This window comes from Stegostoma tigrinum, chromosome 19 (genome assembly GCF_030684315.1).
Source record: "Stegostoma tigrinum isolate sSteTig4 chromosome 19, sSteTig4.hap1, whole genome shotgun sequence".
In the NCBI taxonomy this organism is placed as follows: domain Eukaryota; kingdom Metazoa; phylum Chordata; class Chondrichthyes; order Orectolobiformes; family Stegostomatidae; genus Stegostoma; species Stegostoma tigrinum.
The window spans coordinates 56,293,280-56,320,708 of NC_081372.1; positions in this window are offsets into that span (position 1 = coordinate 56,293,280).

Here is a 27,429-nt window from a genome sequence, read left to right on the forward strand (position 1 = left end):
GAATGGTGCAGGAGTTTGTTACATGCGTCTTTCAGGAAATACACTTTCACCAGTGCGTTTGTACAGTTTGCTCATTTGCCCCACTGGGTCCTGACGTCATTATCTGAATTTTAAGGAATGGAGTTTCTTTCCACATCAGAATGAGATACTGGCTCTCCATTGGGAAACCTCTTATTGTGCCCCATCACTGGAAACGTGTGTGCCTAATATTGTTCTCATGACCCAGCAAAGCATACACCAAACATTTAGCAATTGCAGTCAACTCTCCAGAGATTGATTTCAGGGCAATGACCTGTGTTCAGTATGGGAACGGTGAGAAGACTGAACCTGACTTTTGACTCGATTAGATTTGATTTATTATTTTCACGTGTACGTAGGTACAGTGAAAAGTTTTGTTTTGCATGCAGTACAGGTAGATTATACCATACAAAGTGCATAGGGTAATAGAACAAAGCGAGGACTACAATGTTATAGATGCAGAGAAGCTGCACAAAGAGCAAGATCAACATTAAATTTAAAATTTGAGAGGTCCATTTGGAAGTCCAATGACTGCAGGGAAGAAGCTGTTCTTGAATCTGTTGGTAAGTGAGTTTAAACGTTCGTAACTTCTGCCCGATGGAAGAGGTTGGAAGAAATTATAACTGGAGTGGGAGGGGTCTTTGATGACATTGACTACCTTTCCAAGGCATGAGAAATATAGACGGAGTCAATGGTTGGAAGGTTGGTTTGCTTATGGTCTGGACTTTGATGGTGCCATGACATTGTGGATAATTTTTGTGCCTAATAGAGAAATGTGGCAGGCACTACAGGATGCAGAAAGGAGAAATTTCTTCCTTGGCTGGAGATCTCCATATCCAGAGTTTTGTCCATTTGCTTAGTTAGGTGATATCCCTTATTTGTTTTCTACTATAATCTACATTGTCTACAATGTCACCGAACTTTATGTCATCAGCAAATTTGGATAATTGACTTTTTATGCCATTATCCAAGTTGTTAATGAATAATGTGAAGAATTGAGGCCCTAACAATGACATTGCAGTTCATTTAAAATGTAATCCACTGGAAATTGAAAAAGCCAAATATCAAGATATTCTTAAGCGAAAGGCAGAGGAACTTTATTATCTGCGAACCCTGAGACAAGGTTATAAAAACACAACACCAAACTCAAAAACATAGATAATAATTTGAAGAGCGATTGGGAGAAAAAAAAGGGCTGCACAGTTTGGAAGTCCTTATGATGTTTCTGGCTCTAGGTTTTAAACCTAAAGGCACATTAATTTCTGACTCGTATCCTCAGCTGTAGCACCATTTGTAGGTGTTTTAAGCTCTTGGTAAATGGTTGTTTTGCCAAATTGTTTTTGTTGAGGCTATTTTTGCTGAGCTGTTGAAGGAACCAGGCAGGTAGACGGAAAGAGCAAAGGTCCTGATTCTGCTAGCATGAATCCATCTTCTTCTTTTATCTGAAGGCAAACTACTGCAATATAATTCATTTATGTATTCTTGAGTCCAGCTCTGTTGCCTTTCCATGCTGTATACTCTGCAGACAAACTTTCATCTCCCTGTTAAGATGCTGGTGTCTTGACACTGTCTTAGTTGCCTGGTTTTGCTGCCTTTGGGTGAAGTAGCAATTTCAGTGCAGTTAGTATTGCATATTTCATAATCCCTGGAGATCCGCTGTGCTTCAGGACGTGTTCGAGCAGTTTCAGGGCTGAAGAGATTACGAGAGTGTTGCAGTGGGAGAGAGATCTACTGTGAATCCCTCGATCTGGTAAAGTTACAGCAGCTAGTTTACATCAGTGTTTGTCTCTTTGAAATCATTTTAGTCCACAAAGACCTGAGATATTAAAAGTAAAAGACGGAGGATGAATGATGACAGTCCATGTTTACCATTATTGTAAAGGACTTTTAAGAGATCATAATCCTAACACTTTGAAAGTTAAAAAAGAGGATACTTTATTTGGAAACAATGATGCCAGCATTGGAGGGAGCTCGTTGAGCTGTAGGAAGAGGTTGAATAGGCTCGGAGGCTAAGGGGTGAACTAATAGAGGTTTATAAAATCATGAGGAGCATGGATAGGGTAAATAGACAGGGTCTTTTCCCTGGGATGGGGTGTCCAAAACTAGAGGTCATAGGTTTAAGGTGAGAAGGGAAAGATTTAAATGGGACCTAAGGGGCAATGTTTTCAAGTAGAAAGTGGTGTGTGTATAGAACCAGCTGCCAGAGGAAGTGGTGGAGACTGGTACAATTACAGCATTTAAAAGGCATCTGGATGGGTCTCTGAATAGGAAGGGTTTAGAAGGATATGGGCTAAATGCTGGCAAATGGGACTAGATTTATATAAGATATCCTGTTGGCATGGACGAGTTGGACCGAAGGGTCTGTTTCCATGCTGTACAGCTCTATGACTCATGATAGTGCAACATGAAATCAGTCTGAATCAATGACGTGTGTCTCCAAGTTCAGCTGGTTTCCAAAAACTGTCACCTAAAAGCAAACATGCACCAGAAGCCGAACTGTTCTGGAATTGGTGGGTAATGATGTTTTCACTGACCTGTCCACCTCGTTAGGCCATTGCCCCAGCTTGTTCATGTCTGTGAGTTCCCTCCTGACCTGATCATGACCCTTGTCTTTGTCTGGAGGACATCTCCCCTTTTGTCGATTGGGACTGTGGAGGGTGTAGCACACTGTTATAATGTGGGACACTCTCCCTGGGGTGTACTGCAGGGCAGCCTGGGAGCCTTACAAACATCTGAAGCCCTTCCAGTCAATGATAGTCCTTGTGGACAACAAGAGTCTCTGGCCAGTGTCAGGCTGAGGAATCCTGAGAGGGGACGGCAGCCAGATCTTGAGGGGTGTGGGAAGAGAGAGGGGGTGCATAGCTCCCTGTCTCCCAGCAGTCAGCCCTGTATTTGAAGAGGGGCATTTAAAACCTCAGCCACCACGAGACGGCCAGAATGTTGGAGTGGTGACATCTCCTGGGATATTGTGGACGGACCTGGAGCATTGGATGCCAATGGAAGTGGACCTTTTCATACTGACACAATTTGGTGTTGCCAGGGTGCTGTGCTGACAATGTAGAGGCAATGGATAGCTGAGATTGTTGACTTGCCTGCCGAGCTGGCTTGTTCTTTGTCATTTGTCACCATGCTAGTCTGTCTGGCCCAGTATAAATTCCAAGTGGAGTGGAATAACGTCGCTTCATCGGAGGCTGCACTGATGATGTCACCTAGCATGGTGACGAAACGTCTGAACGAGAACAAGCCAGCTCGGCGAGCAAGTCAACAACCTCACCCACATCCCGAGCCACAGATCTTTGCCAAAACTTTAAGCAACAGATAGCTTCTTGCTCCCATGGGAAATGTGCTGTAACAGCGAAGCCGGTAACTGTGGCTGTTTGATTCCTCGCATTCAATGGTAACGACTCCCCCCCCCCACCAATGGGTGCGGTTTGGTGAACGGAGATTAGTCACGTCCAACATTCCCAGTAATTTTGTTCCTGGCTGCATGGACATGCGATATCTGTGCGTGGTGGTTGCTTGTGGAAGTGGGAGCCATTCAGCAGCAACCTGATTAAAGTACGCAGAGCTTCCCAGCAACTATGTGGCCACACTGACGTAAATATATATTTATGAGCATCTGGCTGGCTAATATTGCAGAGGTCCTCAGTGGCTGAAATGAGTTACTTGCACAAACTTTGAGGACTGCTGCTACCTGTAAGGCCACCGTCATGCGATTGCCAGGCAGTCGTGCCAACTGCAGGTGCTTATCTGCTAACACCCACATTCTACAGCTGCAACACAGCCATCATCTCTATTATGCATGATCTAACTAATTAGCTTTCAGGTTTAGATCTACCACTTAGCAATTATTTAGAGTTGCATTAAGCCAGTTAACTAGTTAAACTATAAAATAAATGCCATCATTATATCTATGCAAAGATAAACCTTGTTAGTTTAGAAGGGGGGATCTCACAGAAACCCATAAAATTCCAGCAGGACTAGACAAGGTGAACACAGGAAGGGCATTCCCGATAACTAGGGAATCCAGAACCAGGGACCACAGTTTGAGGACCGGGCAGACCATTTAGGAGTAGGATGAGGAGAAATTTCTTCACCCAGAGAATGCAGAAACTGTGGAATTCTCAGCCATGGCCAAGGTTAAAACATTGAATGTTTTCAACAAGGAATTAGATTTAACTCTTCGGGAGAAGGGGATGAAAGATAAGAGGGACAGATTGGAACAGGGGACTGGATTGGATGATCAGCCATGATCATATTGAGTGGCACAGCAGGCTCGAAGGGCCAAATGGCCTGTACCTGTTCCTATTTTCTAAGGTTCTACATCCCAGTAAATGGATCTCTCTAGTTCTGCTCTGTTTTAACACTCTTATTCTTAAACCTCTTGTTACTATTGACTGATTGAATTTCTTTGAAAAATTTCGGAGTTTGCAGTTCAGGGACAGAAGAGGAACAATACTCATCTACTCCTGTTGACAATTTCTATAAATGCACATCTGTGAATTCTATCATCTCCCTCTGGTCTCTTGCTGTTCTGTCTCTCGCTGCTGTGACTGGTCTTTTATCTACCCACCAGCCTTGCTCTGTGTATGTAGGCATGCTGGAGTTTGTAGATTTGCGCAGGAGAAAAGTTAAATGTGCACCTTGCCAGAGAAATAGATGATTATGTATGCCAATGATTGCAATCTTGTTATGAATATGATGGACATGTATAGACTTAAGAAGGTAATTATTCACCCACTGAAATGAACAAAGTTGAAACTGAAACCATTCTGCCTGAACGTATAGTTACTTTTTTAAAGCAAGAAATGCTAATGGTGCATCTGCTAGTATCCTACACAATAATTTCCACAGGTACTGATACTTCAAGTACTGCAACATTGACAAAAACACTAAAGGTAAAACGTCACAACAGTTACTGGAAAGCTGCAGATCCTGAAACATCACACGTGCAGACGTACTGAGATATTGAGACATGGTTTACTTCTGTTTGCCCAGTACCTGGTGGTGTTCCTTTCCATTGAATAGGTTAGAGAAAAGTTGTGGCCCACTGAAAATTATGTTAACAGTCCATTGAAAATTCCATGCTTTTCCAACTTTGACTAGTTATGCCTCCTGACTTCCATTGTTCATTTGTGGATGGCCATGCATTGACCATAAAATCTGGAATTCATTCCCTAGAGTTTGGAATTCCCCCCTTAAATTTCTCGGTCTTGTTCTTCTGCTTCAGGCCTTTCCTTATCCTAGCTTTTCCAAACTTTTGGTCATCTGTTCCAGAATCTGTTGATATGGCTCAGTGTTAAATTCTGTCTTTAGTTACAGTCCCATTGAGTTCCCTGGGAAATCTTTCAAAATTAAAAGCATTCTATAAATGTCGCTGTGTTACTGACATTTGTATTGAGACACTGAAACAGACCTGCTGAAAAATGTAATAAAATATGTGTACTCAAACACGTGAAATACATATACAAAACACAAAATGAATCGTGTGCTGGACACACACACACACACACACACACACACACACACACACACACACACACACACACACACACACACACAAAGAAAAACACACACAAACACACACACACACAAAGACACACACACACAAAGACACACAAACACACACGCACACAAAACACTCACAGAGACACACAAAAACACACACATACACACACAAATGCACACAAACACACACAGACACACAAAAATGCACACAAACACACACACACACACAAACACACATGCACCCAAAGACATACAGTCAGCATGCATTATACATGGATGAGCTCAGGGCATAAGAATATAAGAAACAGGAGCAGGAGTAGGCCATCTGGCCCCTTGAACCTGCTCTGCCATTCAATAAGATCATGGCTGACCTTTTCATGGACTTAGCTCCACTTCCCTGCCCACTCGCCATAACCCTTAATTCCTTTAGTGTTCAAAAACCTATCTATCTTTGCCTTAAAAATATTCAATGCGGTAGCCTCAACTGCTTCACTGGGCAGGGAATTCCACAGATTCACAACTCTTTGGGTGAAGAAGTTCCTTCTCAACTTAGTCCTAAACCTACTCCTCCTTATTTTGAGTTTATGCCCCCTAGTTCTATGATTACCCACCAGGGGAAACAACCTCGCTGCTTTTATCTTATCTATTCCTTCCATAATTTTATATGTTTCTCTAAGAACCCCTCTCAATCTTCAAAATTCCAATGAATATAGTATCAGCCTACTCAGTCTCTCTTCATTAGGCAACACTGTCAATTCCAGAATCAACCATGTGAACCTCCTCTATAGGCCATCCAGTGTAGGTACGTCCTTTCTCAAGTAAGGACTGGTGGTCACTTTGGTGTATTCCGGCTGTGGCCCATTTAGCATGCAGTACATGATTTTGAATGATGGCAGGACAATGTATTTGGTGCTGCCCTCCACTGGGAGTTTCAAGTTTCCACTCCCCATGTAGGAAAGGTAGAGGGATTGCTGCTATGGACTGCTCCTATAGTTTTTCCAGACAGCGCTGAGTTTCTGCTGTAGAATAAGCTGACCTTCGGCAACCTTTCATAACCAAAAATAAAACCCAAAGGTTGGTTATAATGTGAAAGCTGTCAACATTAGGATTAGTTGTGGCTATTGACATAGATGCATTTCATGGGAAGCTAGATGTGAACGTGAAGGGAAAAAAGAATAGAAAAATCTTGATGAAACCTTGTGGGAAATTGCTTAGGAACAACACAAACACCAGCAGGGACCAATCTGTACAATTCTTTGTAACACCAGTGTTAAGCTGAACAATTGTCTAAATCAGAGATAATGGGAACTGCAGATGCTGGAGAATCCAAGATAATAAAATGTGAGGCTGGATGAACACAGCAGGCCAAGCAGCATCTCAGGAGCACAAAAGCTGACGTTTCGGGCCTACACCCTTCATCAGAGAGGGGGATGGGGAGAGGGTTCTGGAATAAATAGGGAGAGAGGGGGAGGCGGACCGAAGATGGAGAGAAAAGAAGATAGGTGGAGAGAGTATAGGTGGGGAGGTAGGGAGGGGATAGGTCAGTCCAGGGAAGACGGACAGGTCAAGGAGGTGGGATGAGGTTAGTAGGTAGGAGATGGAGGTGCGGCTTGGGGTGGGAGGAAGGGATGGGTGAGAGGAAGAACAGGTTAGGGAGGCAGAGACAGGTTGGACTGGTTTTGGGATGCAGTGGGTGGGGGGGGAAGAGCTGGGCTGGTTGTGTGGTGCAGTGGGGGGAGGGGACGAACTGGGCTGGGTTTGGGATGCGGTGGGGGAAGGGGAGATTTTGAAACTGGTGAAGTCCACATTGATGCCATTAGGCTATAGGGTTCCCAAGCGGAATATGAGTTGCTGTTCCTGCAACCTTCGGGTGGCATCATTGTGGCACTGCAGGAGGCCCATGATGGACATATCATCTAAAGAATGGGAGGGGGAGTGGAAATGGTTTGCGACTGGGAGGTGCAGTTGTTTGTTGCGAACTGAGCGGAGGTGTTCTGCAAAGCGGTCCCCAAGCCTCCGCTTGGTTTCCCCAATGTAGAGGAAGCCGCACCGGGTACAGTGGATGCAGTATACCACATTGGCAGATGTGCAGGTGAACCTCTGCTTAATGTGGAATGTCATCTGAATCGCTTGTTAAACTACAACCTTGCATTTAATGAGATCAAACTTGCCAATCTTGGTGGTTATTGTTGTGGAATGTATCAAATTCTACTCGTAGCTTTGTGTGACTGAACTAAAAGTGTGAGATTGCCAATGCATACAGAAGACCCTGCTAATGCCAAAACTTCTTGTTACCAATGTTATAAAAGCATTGGCTCTCAAACCCCATTATACCCAGGATCATCACCAATAATTAATGATTTAATCAAAATATGCAAAGTTCCTGATTTATCCCTCTAATGGCATCAGGTTAACTGAAAACGTGGACCAACTTCCCGGACTTAACAAGAACTACAGCTGATTACACAAGTAGTAATCATAGACAAAACAGAAGTATCAACATATAATTCTACTCACCCCCTAAGCACACACACACAAACAAAAACACATTAGAGCCAATGAGGGAAAAAAATCACTGGAGAAAGCCTTATGATGTTATGGTTTTATGGAAATATAGTTCACTAGCACCCTGTCCATAGAATTAATTGACATGTTCCTCTATCTTCACAAGACCTTTTCTTTTGTTCAATCTCCCTCCTGGATTGATCAATTCTTATCAGGAGGCACAGAGCAATTGGCACACTACTTATAAAGTCTCTTAGTTGCTGGTTAAAGCCAACAGTCTACAACATTTGGTGGGAAGCAATAACTGGCTTGAGTTACTTTTGTGGCAGAGATTGAGAGACAGAACCTGCTTCTTCCAGTCTTTGTTCCTAGACTCAGTTCAAGGGCCTGGTTGTTATCAATGGTGGAGGAGAAACCACTTCCAACTGTTCAAACTGACAAAGACTATGTGCTGTTATCAGATTAGAACCATTACCTTATACAACATCTCCTCCCAAAGTTATCTTTCCTCTGCAGGTAATGTTTCTCCATTTATGAATATAACTACTGTTGTGTTTGCCATTCCCTCCAAAGAGGAGGGTAATCCTCGGCACTTGGATCCAGAAAGTAAGTCATGGGTAACTGCTGCCCCAGATGAGAATGGCTTATGTGTGAAATTGTTCTTTTCACCATTTTAAGAGGTTCCTGAATCATTGCGAATGAGCAGTTCTCTGACTCTGTTTGATCTTTGGAAGAGCTCACGAAGTTTTCATGTGCAGAACTTTTGCATTTGTGAAGGTCACAGGGACAGGCACTTGTTCATTACGTTGCATGTTTGGCACAGTTTTCTACACGAAAACAAAAACTGCTGGAGATCACAGCAGGTCAGGCAGTATCTATGGAGAGAGACAGCAAGCTAATGTTTCAAATCTAGCTTGCTTTCTCACCATGGATGCTGCTTGACCCATTGCGATCGCCAACATTTTTATTTTTTTTCAGTACAGATTCCAGCATCTGCAGTAACTTGCTCCTACAAGCATTTCTACATGAAACATTTCCATCTCTTCACACTTCAGAGCTGAGCTGACCAAAGCTGAAAGTTGGCAGGGTCCCAAATCAATTGGACCTGTTTCTGGAAGTTCCTGATTGCTTTAAAGCATTGTTCTACATTGTGACTTGAATCAGTCACACGTTATTTGCAATTCAAAGGAAACAGCTGCATGATCTATTCACTGACATCATCGTGCGAACTTTCTCCTTTATAAGCAACAGTGTTCTGAATGCGAGCCCAGGATTCACTTTTTGTTTTATGCTCCCTACCTGCCTTTGGCTGCTCTTTATGTAAGCTGTCTTCAAGCAATTGTTTTTCACATTTCCTTCCATATTAATGGATGAGCAGCTTCTTACTGGTTTTTAACAGTCTAGTCTCATCTACATTACTTCTTTTAAAGAAAATCCATGCATTTATATAGCAACTTTCATATTTCAAGGGGCTTCACAGCAAAGTACAGTTGTAAGACCTGAAATTGCTGCTGTCAATCTGCCCATGTAAAGGTGCCAGCAATAATGATCAGATGAATGTTTGGGTATTTAGTTTTATGCATATTGCTGGAAAAAGACACATTTTGCCTTTCTCTCATCAGGTCATTTTGTTTTATTCACACACAGGATGTAGGTGTCTCTGGCCAGGCCAGCATTTATTGCCCTTCTCTAATTGCCCAGAGGGCAATTAAGAGTCAGCTACATTGCTGGAGTCATGTGTAGGCCAGACCTGGTACAAGGATGGCAGTTTCCTTCGCTCAAGGACATTTGTGAACCAGATGGGTTTTCTCCCCCTGACAATTGACAATGTTTTCATGGTTGTCAATACGTCCTTAATTCCAGATTTTGTTTATTGAATTCAGATTCCACATCTGCCGCAGCAAGATTTGAACCTGGGTCCTCACACCATTAGCTGAGTTTCTGGATTAATTGGTCTAACGATAATACCACTCGGTCATTGCCTCCCCAGTTTGCAAGAATCCCAACTCAAGGGGACAAGCAACATTTATATTATCTAAAAGACGAGTACTCATTGGTCATCAAGTGAATGCTGATTGGTCAAAGCATTGCCCTGAAAAATGAACCAGCGAATGTCTGCCATCTGTTAAGTGGATTTGAAACAGACTCAGTACATTTACATGGTCTTTTTGTTTCTATTAATCTGTTTTTACTAAAAGCATTAATCACGGAGAAAGTGTTGCAAGTGCTGTCCTAAGCCTCTTTATTTCCTCAGGGTGCATCTCATCTGAAAGATGGCAGCTCTGACAGAGTACCAATGCCCCAGTACTGCATTGGCAACGGCCTAGAATAATGGCTGAAGTCCCTGAGAGTGAGCTTTTGACCTGCAATTTTCTGACTCAAATGTGAAACTTCTTCTAAACAAGCAATGGTTGATAACCAGCAGAAGAACAGAAAGCTCGCTATTTCAAAATCCTTACAAATGTACATGAAAGGACATATCACAGACCTGAATCTAAATCTTTGGCAGGATGGGACAATGCTTTAAGGTTGTGCCTTGAGACTAGAAGAATTTCCCCAGTCAAATTCATTAATATTTTTACATGGGTTCTAAGACCTTTCCTGCCTACCTTAAATAAAGGGAATTACAGATGTACGAAGACAGATTTGGTTACAGTGGACTGGGGAATTAGGTTAACAGGTAGATGTACAGTAAGAGGCAGTTAAGGAGATATTTTATTACTCTTAATAAAAATGCACCATCTATGGCTAACTAAGGGCGTTAAGGATAGTAGCAAATGAGATAAAATGAATACTGTACGTTGAAGGTCATGGTAGATCAGATATTTGGGAACATTTTAGAAAGGATAACTTAAAAAAGAAGACAATCAAAGTAATAACAAATTTAGAATTTGACAGCAAAACCTGGAAAGAAATAAAGCGCAATGTTCTACAAGTGTATAAAATGGAAGGCAGTAGTTAAAGTATGCCTCATTCTCTTGGAGTCTGAGACTGGGGAAATAACATTAGGAACTAAGAAGTGTATGAGAATTTGGAGATGAACTTGCCATGTCTCTTCATGGTAAGACACAACTACAGCCCCAAGAATAATAGAAAATCAAGAGGTGAAAATGAAGAGAGGAACATGAACTCTGGAGTAAAAGCTTTAGAGAAGCTAATGTGACTAAAGGCCAGCAAACCCTCTGATCATGATAGTCTGCATGTGAGAGTGTTAAAGAAGTAGCAGCAGAGATATTGAGCTAAATCTTGACACGGTGCCATTTTTATTGAGTTTCATGGAGGGTTGCTCTTGGCAAGCTATCAAGTGCTATTCTCTCAAACTGACTTCATTACCTACTTACCACATCCCATTCAGTGCTCCTCTTATCTAAGACTAACTGCACTCAACCACATCCTGCAGCCAGAAGAACTCAGCACCAACCAGCTAACCCTGAGAATGCCAGCATTCCTGGTACTGGTGCCCTTTGTAAAAAGCCATTATGCATTCGGACAAGTGATGGCATTCCAAAGCTGCCATACATGTCTGCGCACAGATTATAGATGTGATGGGCAGACAAGATGAAATTGTGGACAGGGACCTCAAATTCCTGGTGGATGATTTATGCAGAGAGGCATCCACTTGTCCCAGGAACACGAGACACAGCCATGACGCCAGACCCCGGCAGTCTGGTCTGGGGTCACTGTCTGGATCCACACAGTTACATGACCTTTGCCAGGGCTAAGTGCCATAATCTTCTCACACAAATGCGTGAGCAGATGCAAGAGTAGCAGGCAGTTTTGTCGGGTGCTGGACAAGCTGACACAAAGGCTGCAGGACTGCAGCATTGCCAAGGAGAGCCCTCTGCCCCAACGGACAGGTAGGCAGCTTTAATGGTGAGCTAGGTGCAACACTCTCCAAGTATGCAAATGGACCTGCCAACCTCTCCTAATTCCCAAGCACTGAGTGACCACAGCCCTGACTGGTATCTGTACTGCTCCTTGACTGTGTACTCACAACTCCTTCACCTCCTTATAATAGACCCACAAGGGTGACCATGACCAATCCTCTGGATTGATGTCAAAGATTGTCCTTAACCCCCTGTGCCAAGACATCCCTGATTGATGGATGCCTCCACAAACTTCAGTGAGGACTACTCCCCTGAGATTTTGAGACATGACCAGTTACTCGAAGTGGAGTCAATGTGTTGGTACACACGCTATTAGCACATGGTGTGCGATTGGCTGAGCACGGTACCACACACCATTGAGTTTCCATCCTTCACAAGGATCTCCCTTCTTTTCCCTAGTGAGATCCTTGTCTCAATGCCTGGAACTCTTGTTGAAAAATGTAACTTGTTCCTCCCAACATTGAGAAAGACCCCATTTGGCTTCTCACATCATTTTCTCAACTTCTTGCTATGTCACGCAGGGACCTATGAGATTCCACCCATTGTATCCATTGGCTATAATCTTCCAAAATTTTGGGAAAGGTTCCAGTGGATTAGAAAATTGGAAATGCCTGTCACTATTCTAGAGAGTGGGGAGGCAGAAATCAGGAAGCTATAGCCCAACATCTGTCAATGGGAAAATGCCAGAATTCATGATGAAGGAATTAGGGATGAACATTTTGATAACGATAATGTAATCTGGCTGCTTGGCTTGGAGAAATTTATTTGAGTTCTTTGAGGATGTATAAGGCAGGGTGGGTAAATGGGTGTCAGCATTTTTTATATAACTGGATTTTCTCAAGAAACTTGATCAGTGCCAAATAAAAGGTTACTACACAAATGAGAGCTCATGGTGTTGAGCATGATAAATTAGCGTGGATGAGAGGTTGGTTAGCTAACAACTGACTGAGTTGAGCTAAAGTGTCACCTTCAGGCTGGTGTACTAAGAACCAGGGGGGAAATACTGGGGCCTTTAACTATTCATAACCCATCCACCAACTGTATTATAACGAAATTTGCTGATAAAGGAAAGATAGGTAGTAGAACAAGTATGAAAACAACACAGTGAGTCTGCAAAGGGACAAAGTGCAGAGCTGGATAAACACAGCAGGCCAGGCAGCATCAGAGGAGCAGGAAAGCTGACATTTTGGGTCTGGACCCTTCTTCAGAAATGGAGGAGGGGAAGGGGACTCAAATAAATAGAGGGGGGGAGGCGGATAGAAGGTGGATAAAGGAACAGATAGGTGGAGTGGAGACGGACAAGGTCAAGGTGGCCTCCCACCCACAGCCTCCAACCTTATCATTCCCCAACCCCGCACAGCCCGCTTCTATCTCCTTCCCAAAATCCACAAAGCTGACTGCCCTGGCCAACCCATTGTCTCTGCCTGCTCCTGCCCCACCGAACTTATCCCTACTTATCTCAACTCCATTTTCTCCCCCCCCGATCCAGGAACTCACCACCTATGTCCATGACACCATCCATGCTCTCCACCTCCTCCAAAACTTCCGATTCCCTGGTCCCCAGCACTCCATCTTCACAATGGGCATCCAGTCCTTAAACGCCTGTGCTCCCCGTGCAGATGGCCTCAAGGCCCTCCGCTTCTTCCTGTTCTGCAGGCCCGATGAGTCACCCCACAGACTCCCTCATCCGCCTAGCCGAACTCATCCTCACCCACAACAACTTCTCTTTCAATTCCTCCCACTTCCTACAGACAAATGGGGTGGCCATGGGTACCCGCATGGGCCCAAGCTATGCCTGCCTCATTGTAGGTTACATGGAACAGTCCCTCTTCTGCACCTACACTGGCCCCAAACCCCACCTCTTCCTCTGTTACATTGATGACTGTATCGGCGCCACCTTGTGCTCCCATGAGGAGCCAGAACAGTTCATCCACTTCACCAACACCTTCCACCCCAACCTCAAGTTCACCTGGACCATCTCTGATATCTCTCTCCTTCCTGGACTACTCTGTTTCCATCTCTAGCAACCACCTGGAAACTGATATCCATTTCAAGCCTACTGACTCCCACAGCTATCTAGAATACACCTCCTCCCACCCACCCTCCTGCAAAAATGCCACCCCCTATTCCCAATTCCTTTGCCTCCGCTGCATCTGATCCCGGGATGAGGCATTCCACTCCCGAACATCTCAGATATCCTCGTTTTTCAAGGACTGCAACTACCCCTCCACAGTGGTTGAAAACACCCTCGACTGCATCTCTCGTGTTTTCCACAACCCATCTCTCACATACCCTCCCCACAATAACAACCAAAACAAAATCTCCCGCGTCGTCACACACCACCCCACCAACCTCCGGACTCAACACATCATCCTCCGACACTTCTGCCACCTGCAATCCAACCCCACTAGCAAGGACATTTGTCCTGGCCCACCCTTATCTGCCTTCCAGAGAGACCACTCTCTCCATGACTCCCTTGTCTGCTCCACACTCCCCTCTAGCCCCACCACACCGGGCACCTTCACCTGCAACCGCAGGAAGTGCTACACCTGCCCCTACACCTCCCCCCTCACTCCCAGGCCAGGTCCCAAGAAAACCTTCCACATTAAACAGATGTTCACCTGCACATCAGCCGATGTGGTATACTGCATCCACTGTACCCTTGTGGCTACCTTTACATCGGGGAAACCAAGCGGAGGCTTGGGGACCGCTTTGTGGAACACCTACACTTGGTTCATGACAAATGACTGCACCTCCCAGTCATGAACCATTTCAACTCCTCTCCCACTCCTTGGATGACATGCCCATTCTTGACCTCCTCCAGTGCCACAACGATGCCACCCGAAGGCTGGAGGTACTGCACCTCATATTCCGCTTGGGAACCCTGCAGCCTAGTAGTCTCAATGTGGACTTCACAAGTTTCAAAATCTCCCCAACCCCAACCTCATCCCAAAACCAGCCCAGCTCGTCCGCACCTCCTTGACCTTCCTGTCTTTTCTCCCATCTATTTGCTCCTCCCTCCTCACTGACCAAACCCCACCCCCACCTCCTACCTACCAGCCTAATCCCCGCCTCCTTGACCTGTCCATCTTCCTTTGACTGACCAATCGCCATCCTAATTCCCCATCTACACACACCTTTGCTGATTCCATCCCTGCCTTCTTGACCTGACCGTCTCATCTCCACCTATCTGCTCCTTTATCCACCTTCCATCTGCCTCCCCACTCTCTCTATTCCAGAGTCCCCTTCCCCTCCCCCATTTCAGAAGTAGGGTCAGACCCGAAAAGTCAGCTGCTTGGCCTGCTGTGTTCATCCAGCTCCACACACTGTTATCTCAGATTCTCCAGCATCGGCAGTTCCTACTATCTCTGAGTGTACAAACGGGTTTTGATAAGTTAAATGAACTCACAAAAAAGAAATTGCCAGCTGGAGTATTCAGTGGAAAATATGAAGTTGTCCACTTTGGTAGGAAGACTAGAAAGGCAAAGGCTTATTTCAATGGAGGAAGACTGCAGAATGCTGCCTCACAGAAGGATTTGGCTAGTCTTTTCTAATTCATTCATGGGAAGTGGGCGTCATTGGCTAGTTCATCATTTCTTGCCTGTCCCTAGTTGCCCTTGAGAAGGTGGTGCTGAGCTGTCTTTTTGAACCGCTGCAGTCTACCTGCTCTGGATTGACCGACAATGCCAGTAGGAAAGGATTTCCAGGATTTTAAGCCAGTGATGGTGAAGGAACAGCAATATGTTTCCAAATCAGAATGGTGAGTGGCGTGGAGGGGAAATTGTAGGGGCTGGTGTTCCTCTGACACTGTTGCCCTTGTCCTTCTAGATGGTAGATGCCATGGATTTGGAAGAAATAGACTAAGGAGCCTTTGGGAGTTTCTGCAGTGCATCCTGTAAATGGCACACACTGCTGTAAGTAAACATTGCTGGTGGAGGGAGTGGATGTTTATGGATGTAGTGCTAATCAATGGCTGCTTTGTTCTGGATGGTGTTAATCTTCTGAATGTTGCTGGAGCTGCACTCATCCAGGCAAGTGAGAAATATTCCTTCACACTCCTGGCTTGTGCCTTATAGATGGTGGACAGGCTTTGTGGAGTCAGGAGATGCATTACCGGCTGCAGTATTCCTAGCCTCTGACCTGCTATTGTAGCCATTTTATTTATATGGCCGGTCCAGTTCAGTTTCTGGTCAATGGTCACCTCTAGAGTCTTGGTAGTTGGGGGGAATGTCAATGGTGACGGTTAGGTTTGGTCTTCTTGGAAACGTTCACTGCTTGGCATTTTTGTAGTGAAAATGTTATTTGCCACTTATCAGCCCAAGTCTAGATATAGCCCAGATCTTGCTGTATTTGGACATGAACTGCTTCGGTTGCAGCAAGACTTGGATATATCCTTCCAAGACATGTCCTTCTGCATGAATCAATTTGTTAGCATGCAGGTACAACACATAATTAGAAAGGCAGTGTGAATGATAACCTTTATTGCCAACGTGAAGAGGAATTAAAGCTACACTTAGATCAGCCATGGTAAGTTTATTGACTAGTGGAGCTTGAAGCACCAATGGCCTCATTCTGTCATTGGGTAGAGACTCCTCTGATTCGTATTGAGTCACCATAGTATCGCATTTAAATTAATCTCAAATACTTCTTAAATGTTGTGATGGTTCTTGCCTCTACCACCCCTTTAGGCAATGAGTTTGTTATTCCCCTATCTCTGGGTGAAATAATTGTTCCTTAAATTCCCTCTAAATCCCCTGTTCCTTGTGCTAAGACCCTGCCCTCTGGTTATTGAGAGACAGCAGGAACTGCCAATGCTAGAGAATCTGAGATAACCAGGTGTGGAGCTGGATGAACACAGCAGGCCAAGTAGCACCTTTGTGCTCCTCTGATGCTCCTTGGCCTGCTGTGTTCATCCAGCTCTACACTTTGTTATCTCGGATTCTCCAGCATCTGCAGTTTCCATTATCTCTGACCTATTGCTCTAGATTGCCCAATGAGAGGAAACATCCTCTCCACATCTACCTTGTCAATCCCCTTCAGCATCTCATATACTGTGCTGACCACCTTCTCTATCTGTCCTGTTATAGTCTGGCATGGAATCCTTAAAGTAACAGAGAGGGAGAGAGAAAGAGAGACAGAAAGAGTCAGATCTGATGTGGTACCTGTGTGTTAGCATTGCATTGGGCTGGCATTATATGAATTCATAATCACTGCTTCAGCCTCTGTGTTCTTGACTTGTGGACAACACCTGCCCATGCAAGGAAAGCTGACAGGTTGACTTCTTGATGCCAGCTTTGCTCTCTGCTGGTTACATTCTGGTGGTGGCTGGTGGCTGAGAGTGAGCATTAATTGTCCACTTAAGGGCCTCAGTTGTGTATTGCCAGCTTCATTAACTGCAGAGCTCGCCGTTTTAATATCTATATCCACGGAACGGATGGAAACTAAATACTGGGTGGCACTGTTCTACGTTAATTGGCCCACTGGCAGCTGGGTCAACTGATGCCATTGCTGCTGCTGGTAAAATTGCTTTGGGGACAGAGACCGGCCAGTGGGCTGAGACTGCATGTTGGGTGTATCGAGATTCCCCAGTTTGGGAATCAGACGTCGAAAGCATATGAATTCCAGCCCAGTAACACCTGTAGGCACCGGAATTTCATGTCTTCATGAGAAACATTGATGCAAAGTGTCACCGTGGCTGCCGATATCCTGGATCTGGTACAAAAAAAACTAAAGCTCGGTTCACTACTCTGCTCTGAAGTGAGGGGCTTTGCTCTCAATCTCGACTGGAAGAGAGCACCTTTGACTCTGCTGCACTCCCTCAGTACTGTATTGGAGAGCTTAGATCTTTAGCCACAACCTCTGACTGAAACACATGGCTTTCTGGCTCTTAGAATCCTTGCACTGCAGAAGCAGGCCATTCAGCCCATTGAGTCTGCACTGACCCTGTGAAGAGCATCCCACCCAGATCCATCCCCTCTCACCTTATTGCCTGCAAACCTGCATTTCCCATGACAAATCTAACACCCCTGGGCATTATGGGTAATCTGCCCTGGCCAAACCACCTAACCTGTACACCTTCCTACTTTTGGAGGAAACCGGAGCACTGGGAGGAAACCCACGCGGACAAGGGGATGAGGTGCAAACTCCACACAGGCAGTCGCCTGAGGGTGGAATTGAACCCGGGTCTCTGGCGATGGAGTGCTAACCCCAGGTAAGGAGAGTACCACTTAGGCATGGTGAAGGGACCCAGGACAGATCCCTCACCACAACCAGATAGGAATGATATGGTCTGTAATGTAAGATAATTCATGCACTTGGCTGGAAGCATTGCTTCTTCATTAACTTGTCTTCCTGATCCAATTCATGAGACAGGAGGAGAGCCACAGGGATTCCCATCATCCCCTTTTGCTCAGGTGTCAGTTGGACAGCAGCCTCTGTTGGCTGCGCTCCAGTAAAGTGTATCCAAGCGAAATTGAAGGTTTCAGCATAAACTGTAGAGGGAAATAAAAAAATTAAGCCGCTCAATGCCTCGGAGGAGAAATATGAGATCTCGATGCGAGAGCAATAAGGCGAGCCCAGCGCTTGAACACCTCTTGTCCTGTCATAAATATCATTCTCCCACCATGTGCACTCGGACAGGGGTAGGATCGCTCAACTGAGTTTGTGAAATGAGCAGAACAGTACAAACATTGGATCAAAGCGAGGCTCCTGATTGTGAAAGCCCGATATGGTTCCTCGGCAAATTGGAATGTTGGTGCTCGGTTATACCGGACGCAATTTTCAGTCAGTGTGTCGGTCACCCCGCCGCCTCTCCCTGCCTGAAATTGCGGAGAATTTGGGGCCAGGCTCCTATCATGAGGGTGTGTAAATCAGAGCAGGTGTCTGGAGCTTGCTAACTGCCTGGCCTAGCCATCTTATAACTTAGCCTTCAACATAATGTCCCTTCACTGTCCTCCTCCTTCATCCATGCAAATTGGCAGCAGCTAAACACCGGCTGCCCAGATCGTCATGCCTGCACTTGGACCTATTCCTTCACCAATCCAACCTTTCAACACTTCACTTTGGAGCTCAGGGATACTGACAACTTGCATGCCTTTGCCAGATTGCTTTGACCGCCAGGACACACACACATCTTATGCACCCACACAGGATGAATGTTATTGCTGTTAGCTTGCTTTCTCACCACTTATTCACAAGGCACTTATTTGGGGAATCTTCTCTTGACTATCTGCAATGCCAGTATATATTTCCTCAGATAAGCGGTTTATTTTCAAGACTAATGCAGTGAAAGTGTTTAATTGTCCATATCGAGAACCGGAAACAATGAGATTAGGTTGTGATGAGGTTATCCCGGTTGAAGAAGTAGGCGTGGAGGCGAAGGCTGCGGAAATAGGTTGTGAGCTGTGGACTAGTGGAGCTATAGAAAGACAGTGCACTTGTCTGACCTCATAACACCATCTGTACATGAATAGTGAGCCTATCTCCATTAACGATGGGGGCACCCCTGTTAAAAATCACAATGTGTGACTGTATCCCGCAGGGATGGACTCGGCATCCAGAGCCAGTACTGAATCTTCCATCTTACCCCCAAAGACAAAACTTATTGCTAAGGTTCTGCAAATACCCATATAGCTAGGGCAGACACCATTCTCCGATGCCAAATTGGAGCATGTGCCAGTGAGAGGACTCTGCACTGGAATAGAATAATTTTCTTGCTGTCTTTCTCTTTCAGTACATGTTTCTATTTAAAATAAAATTGCATTATCTGAAGTATGACAGACACAAGTGTAAAATTTCTCTCCTCAGTTAGAAATGGGATATCATCTAAGACAGCATTTATACTACTCCCCACTCATACCAGCCACTGATTTTTCTTTTCATGTAAACATGAGTCATGGTATCACTGATGGCCTGACAGCTAACTCAATCTTGCTTCTGACTTTCCCTGCACACTTTCGCTAGGGTTTCAGCCACAGCGTTCTGAACTCAGACTAAGGCGGTGTGTTCAAAACTGCCATTGTCAAGGAGTAATTACATATCAATTGTGTTTAATTATATATGAGTGATGGGCAATAGTTAGAGACATACTTGAGCACATACTGAAACTGTGAATGGTTTGGTATAGGAGGTATGTGCTTGTAACATTTTACACTAAATAAATATAAGACTGAGTAAAGATTGGCTCCAATATCTTCCTCAACAAATGGCTTTCTGGACTAGAGCATCAAAGTCAATTATTAACTTTCAGAAATAACTTAGTTGCCATTCTAATCCTCTGAGACTGCACCATTTATTGCATGTGAACTATGTATTGTCTACTCATGTCTGCTGTCTCCTGGTTCTCCACCTATTTTGTCCCTTAATTATTCACAGAATCACAGCCTCATTACAGTGCAGAAGGAAGAAGTCGTTTGACCTGTTATATCAGAGCTGGCCCTCTGAAGGAGAAATGGACCTAAAGCCATTCTCCTAAAGCCTTCCCTCCCCCCCATAGCCCTGCATCTTTTTCCTTTTCAGATACTAATCCAATTCCCTCTTGGATGCCTTGATTGAATCTGTCTCCATCACACTGCTAGGCAGAGCATTCCAGATCCTAACCACTCATGGCATGGAAATGTTTTTCTTTATTTGCCATTGCTTCTTTTTCTAGTCATCTTAAATTCTCTTGGTGCTCAATTCTTTTTGATTTTTCTACTTAATGGGAACAATTTCTCCCTCTCTACTCGACCCAGATCCCCCGTGATTTTCAACCTTTTATCAAATCTCCTCCCTTTTCCCCAAGGAAAACATTTGCAATTTTGGGCAATGTATCTTTGTGATGGATGTTCCTTATCTCTCAAGCAATTCTGGTGAACCTTGCCTGCACCCTCTCTAATGTCTTCACACCTTCCTAAAGCATGGTCTCCAGAATTGGCCGCAATATTCCAGTTCAATAAAAGAGGTATGTCAAAACTTTTTATCTTGAGCTCAGTAGGATGAGGGAAAAATGCCAAGCCTCTAAGGAAATAATTATTACACTGAAAGAGAAAAAGGGTGCTGACAAGTGAGCATTAATTGATTTGGGCATTTCCAGGCATTGTTGCTTTTTCAATTCAACAGAAGCTTGGGAACAACTGGTGCATTCCCCATGGTAATGCCTTGACTGATCAGAGTTGACTTGCCTGTTGAGTCTTTAAGTCTTTTGTGAACAAGAGTGTAACGTTAATAATCCCCCAGCCGTCTGGTACCACCACCACCATTTGACCCTGAGGATGACTGGGAAATTATAACCACACCTCGATAATTTCCACTTTACACTCCCTACAGTATGCTTGGATTTTCTTATCCAGTCTAAGTGCCTCATCAAATTTTAGTACAAAAGCCTATCCAATACTAAGTCTTCGCCTCTTCCAATGTCTGAGCCACCTCCTCCTTCACCACTGAAGGAAGGGGAAACAATGGTAACGGTATTATTGCAGAACTGTTGATCTAGAATTCCAAGTAATGTTCTGGGGATCTGAGTTCGAGTCCCGTCGTGGCAGATGCTGTAATTTAAATTCAGTAAAAGTCTGGAATTAGGAGTCTAATGACGATCATGAATCCATTGTCGATTGTTGGAAAGAGACCATCTGGTTGACCAATGTGTTTTAGGGAAGGAAACTGTTGATCTCACCTGGTCTGGCCCACATGCCACTCCAGATCCACAGCAATGCGGTTGACTCTGAACTGCCCTCTGGGCAATTAGGGATGGGTAATAAACACTGCCTAGCCAGCGATGCCCTCATGAATGAGTAAAATAAATTACCCATGCAGAATCTTCTTTCTTGGTACAGACAGATGAAAAAGATTTTTTTAATACATCAGCCATGCCCATTGCGTCCATACGTAAATTCCCTTTCTGGCCCCAAATCAACTTTACACCTCATTTTACTATTCTGCCTCTTTGTTTATGTGCAAGTAGAAGGCTTTGGAATTCTCTTTTGTTTACAACCAGTTTTCCTGTATATTCTCCCTTTCATTACCTTAAGATAGAATCTCCTGGTGGACCATCCATATTCAGCCTGGTTCAGGATTAGATGTGTGTCATAAGCACAGTCTTCTTCCTCTTTATCCCTTTGTCATCCAGGATTCTGGAGATTTATCTGTGCCACCTTTCCCCTTTATGGGAGTAAACCTTAACAGTGCTTGAACTATCTTTTCTTTAAAGGCAGACAATCGTTTCAGAAACAGCTTCACCTTTGATTCCAATTTCTCTTGCTAATGACTGTACAAGCGTTGAGACCTCTGTTATTATGGAGAAAATCATCATCTCCCTTCGGAACGTCGAGGTGTTGAATATCAACAGTAAGACTTTCATTCACGAACATGGACACACCCAACTCTGTCATGATACCCTTGAACAACCACTTCATTTATAGCCTCCTAATCAATCTCAACACTGAGCTGAACAGTCATGCAGCATGGAAACAGACCTTTCGGTCCAGTCAGTCTATGCCGACCAAAATCCCAAACTAAACTAGCCCCACTGGCCTGTGCTTGGCCCCTATCCCTCCAAACTTTTCCTGTTCACATACCTGTCTAAATGTCTTTTAAGCATTGTAGCTGTAGCTGCATCCGTCACTTCGTCTGGAAGTTCATTCCACACACAAACCACTCTCTGCGTAAAAAAAATTGCCACTCATGTCTTTTTTAAAATCCTTTTCCTCTCGCCTTAAAATCATGCCCCCTAGTCTTTGAAATCCCTCACCCTAGGGAAACAACACCTACTATTCACCATATCTATGATCTTCATGATTTTATAAACCTTGATAAGGTCACCCCTCAGCCTCCTATGCTCCAGTGAAAGAAATCCCAGTCTATCCAGCCTCTCCTTAGAACTGAAACCATCCATTCCTGGCAACATAACAAAGTGTGAAGCTGGATGAACACAGCAGGCCAAGCAGCATCTCAGGAGCACGAAAGCTGACGTTTCGGGCCTAGACCCTTCATCAGAGAGCTCTCTGATGAAGGGTCTAGGCCTGAAACGTCAGCTTTAGTGCTCCTGAGATGCTGCTTGGCCTGCTGTGTTCATCCAGCTCCACAATTTGTTATCTTGGATCCTCCAGCACCTGCAGTTCCCATTATCCCATTCCTTGCAACATCCTGGTAAATCTCTTCTGAACCCCCTCCACCTTAATAATATACTTCATATAACAGTTTTGTTGACATTTTACTCTCATAATCTCTGCGACATTAACATCAGGCTAACCGATCCAGGCTTGTGCCTTCTCTCTTTTCCCCTTATCTTGTATTCTATTTATCCTTCTCTTGCCTTTTGGTTTTCAAACATCCTATGCAGAATTTTAACTGCAGCACTTCCTTATTCTCTTTTTGACTCTTTAATATTCCCAGGTGCGTTTCACCAAGGGCAGGAGTTTCAATTGTTGCAGTTTATTATTAACAGTTCTTTTACTAACATCTACTGGCATAAAAGTCTCTGATGAATCCCATGACAGCCCGTTACTATATTAAAGCTGTTAATGTAGCTTCCACTCTGAATACTGATAAGAAGAAATTATTTGAAAGTTTGAATGTACTCTTCTCCTCTACAACTCTTTCCCCACTTGCATGTTGCAAATGGAAGGTTGTCGGTTGGATTGGTATCTGCCGGAGACTTCACCCACAGCTGCTAATGGTCCCTACTTCCTACACTCTTGTCAGTAATCCCCTGACACATCCATGCTTGTGGTGCACTGTCTTTGCCAAGTCAATTGGAAACTCTTCGCTACACTCTTGGTGGGGTTTTTTTTTGCTGGGTTGCCAAACAGCCTTTCTCCCTTCTGTCCAATATTTTTATGAACCAAGAATAGAAAGTGTTTGAAGAAATTTAAAAGAAAAATTAATCCCCCACGGAATTTTTTCATGGGTTGTTCATAAGATCTTTCATTTCTGGAGATGTCAGGATAATATGTTGAATTCTTTCCTTACTGCATCTGAAGCTGTTTATTGTTAAGTTTTCATTTCTTTGCCATCGATGCCCCTCTGTAATTGTGGTTCAGTGGAGAGGCCCCTCATCAATGAATTAGAAAAGTGAGCATATTCTCGACAAATATATTGATGGGTATTGGAGACTTTGTCTTTTGGAAGCATTGATAAACAGAAAACAAAAAACTAAATAAATGAACAGAACAGCAACAAAAATCACAGCATGTTCTACTGTTCCAGGAGAAGTGAGAGTTTTACGAGTGAGCTGGTCAACATTTCTCTCTCTCAATTCAAATCACCCCTAGCACACTGAAGTTATTTGCTGGTTGTGGGATCTTGCTGTGCAAAGTGGCTGCTTACATGTCAAGAGCATCTACGTGTCAAGGCGAATTCATTGGTTAGGAAACACTTTGCGGAGTCTTGGGGATGCGATGAGGACCTATAAAAATACAGGTTTTGTTTTTCCTTTTTGATTGTCAATTTCCATTTCTGCTTTTAATTCCTGTTTTATTGTGCCATATTCTGGTCTCTCTTCTTCCCTGCCTGTGAATCATTTGAGGAACATTTGTTACCCTGTCAGACTTAGTGTTGTTTTTCTCTCCTCACTCCTACTCTTCTGACTCATGCTGAGCTACATTTGTGGAGCCATCTGCAGTCTCCAGAACTCCACCGTGATGTGCAATCCATGGGAGTTACATTGTGAGGCAAAATTTGGATCTGCAGCGGTGCTGCACAGCCACACTCTGCTCTCCTCTACTACAACTGGGTACTTGTCACAACCACCTTTTTATGTCACACCATGTCCAATGCTACTTGGAAAGCTCTTCATTGTCCACTACAATGATTGTTGCATGTCTGTCAAGCAGGCTTTTTCTGTTTTGTTCAATATTCTTAACACCGACAATCAAAATTATTCCAAGAAACAATCTGCATTATTTCAAAGATTACAGTGGCTATACTTCAAAAAGCACTTCAGTGACTGTGAAATGTTTCGAGGCATCTGGTGTTCATGATAAGTACTATGTAATTGCAAGTCTCTTGTTTGCTTGCCTTTAGTTTTTATATATCTCCACAAATTGTCACGTAGGTTACTCGCAGATAAATGTCTTATTCCTGGAGACCTCAAGCCAATCGCGTTGAAGGGCTGCAAAAATAACACTCTGCCCACCACTGCCCTCCTTTCTCCCCACCAAAACACACTCACACACACCTTTCCATTGCTGCTCACTAATGTCAGCAGGAGCACCCATATAGCGGTCTTGATTTGATTTATTGTCACATGTACCTAAGTACAGTGAAAAGTTTTGTTTTGTGAGCAGTGCCAGCAGATCATACCATCCAAAGATCATAGGATGATAGCATAGAGCGAGGCAAACGAAGTTACACAAAATTGCACAAAAAGCAAGATCAGTGTTAGGTTTGGAATTTGAGAAGCCCATTCAGCAGTCTAATAACAGCAGGAAAGCTGTTCTTGAGCCTGTTGGTACATGTGTTTAAGCTTTTGTATCTTTTACCTGATGGAAGAGGCTGGAAGAGTTTTTAACTGAGGTGGGGGAGTTGGGGAGCCATCTTTGATGGTCTTGGCCGCCTTTCTGAGGCATTGAGAAGTATAGATGGAGTCAATGGGTGGCAGATTGATTTGCGTGATGGACTGGGCTGAGTTCACTAGTCTAGGTAGTTTCCTACAGCCCTGGGCACTGCAGTTGCCATACCAAACTGTGATGCATCCAGATAGAATGCTCTCTGCAGTGCATCTGTAAACGTTGGTGAGAGTCCTGAAGGATGTGCCGAATTCCCTTAGCCTCCTGAGGAAGTAGAGGCGTTGTAGTGCCTTCTTGACTGTCGCATCAATGTGGAAAGCCCAGGACAGGTTGTTGATGATCATCACTTCAAGGGACTTGACGCTTTTGACCTACTCCACCTCAGCTCCATTGATGTACACGGGGGTGTGCACTCCACTTGCTTCCTGAAGCTCTTTATTTTTGCACGCATTGAGAGAGATTATTATCTTTATACCATGCCACGAAGCTTCCTATCTCTTTCCTGCCTTGCTTTGCAAATACACAGTCAGTAGGCTCAAACTTATATGGTGAATGTCAGAGGGTATTTGTAACTGTGGGCATTGCCACAGCTAAGTCCGTAGTTACCTTTACGCTATAAACACAAACTGTTCTTCCAGGACGGTGGATATTTAATGATTGATATTGAGCTGATGGCAAGATTTCCTTCTAGCCCATTTGTAGGCACTGGCACTGCTGTATAATGTATTGGTTAGGATAGGGTTAATGGCTGAGATTTACATCAAGATCTACCCAAGCTGGTGACATCTTGCAGTCTCGGATGATGCGAAGATGAATCTAGTTGGAGGTCTTGATGGAGACATGTTATCCCGCTGCTATATCTAACGAGCCAATCTCCTTTCTCAGAAAGACTCATCCTTCACCATTTTTAAAAAGACACGACATTCAACCCCATATTAGAAAGGAGGGTCAGGGAGTCTCTTGTGATGCAGTTATAGCGTCCCTATCTCTGAACCAAGAGCCCCAGGTTCAAGTCCTACCTGCTCCAGAGATGCATATAACAACCTTCGTGAACAGCTGGATTAGAAAGGAGGGTTAGGGGCAGAGCTACAACACAGCCATTAGCTGGTAGTGGTTGGTTCTCTGCCAACTGATGTCAGATGCGAATGCAGCCCGTGCAGAATCAATTCACAATGGACTGGGGCTGAAACCGGGATCTTTCCTTAAATTACAATGCTGACGGCATTTCGAATATACTTCATTGGCTGCAAAGTGTTTTAGATGTGTCCGCAGGTCATGAGAGACTTCACAGAAAAGCAAGTCTCATTCTTCCACTTTCTGGACTGTATGATTACAAATTGATCCTTTGAGGAAGTGTCAGAACAATTTTCAACTTAAGGCAAATCCACTTAAATCCAAATCAGATTAATCCTAACTCCTTGATGGTATACATTTAAATTGCACACATTCCAGCAAATCCTTGAATGAATTACGTTTTTTGCCAATGTGTGTTTTCTTCCAATAGATCTTAACACATGTCATCCTCGAGCCAAGGCTCCGGGCTGCAAGTGTCTCATTTTGCAATCTTCAGCTTTCCTTTAGTTCTTCCATTGCTTTCTTGTGTTGAAGATCTGGAGTTGGCATTGGCGATTCCACAGGGTTCCCGTGGACTATCTAGTGATTAATCTCTGGACTTCACAGCAAGTAACCCATGAGAAAAATTGCAGGGGCATTAAAACTGGTGTTTCTAAAGATAATTCTTCAAATATTTTTGTTCGAGTAAGATAAAGATCACCCCCCCACCACTCTTACTGGTGGCCGACAGCTACAATAAAGCATGCTGTCAGTCATAGAGGTTCAGCTACCCATAGGTTGTCCTTGAAACAATGGGCACAGATGCCCATTAAAGGGCACAGGGCAAAAGGTGAAAATAAGGGACAATCCCTTAAGGAGTGGTACTACTTGACTGAGGGTCAAGAATTGTCCTCTCAGGTAAAGTTAACTTTTCAATGATCAAGGAGCTGCAAATGTTGATGTGTTGGTCAGTC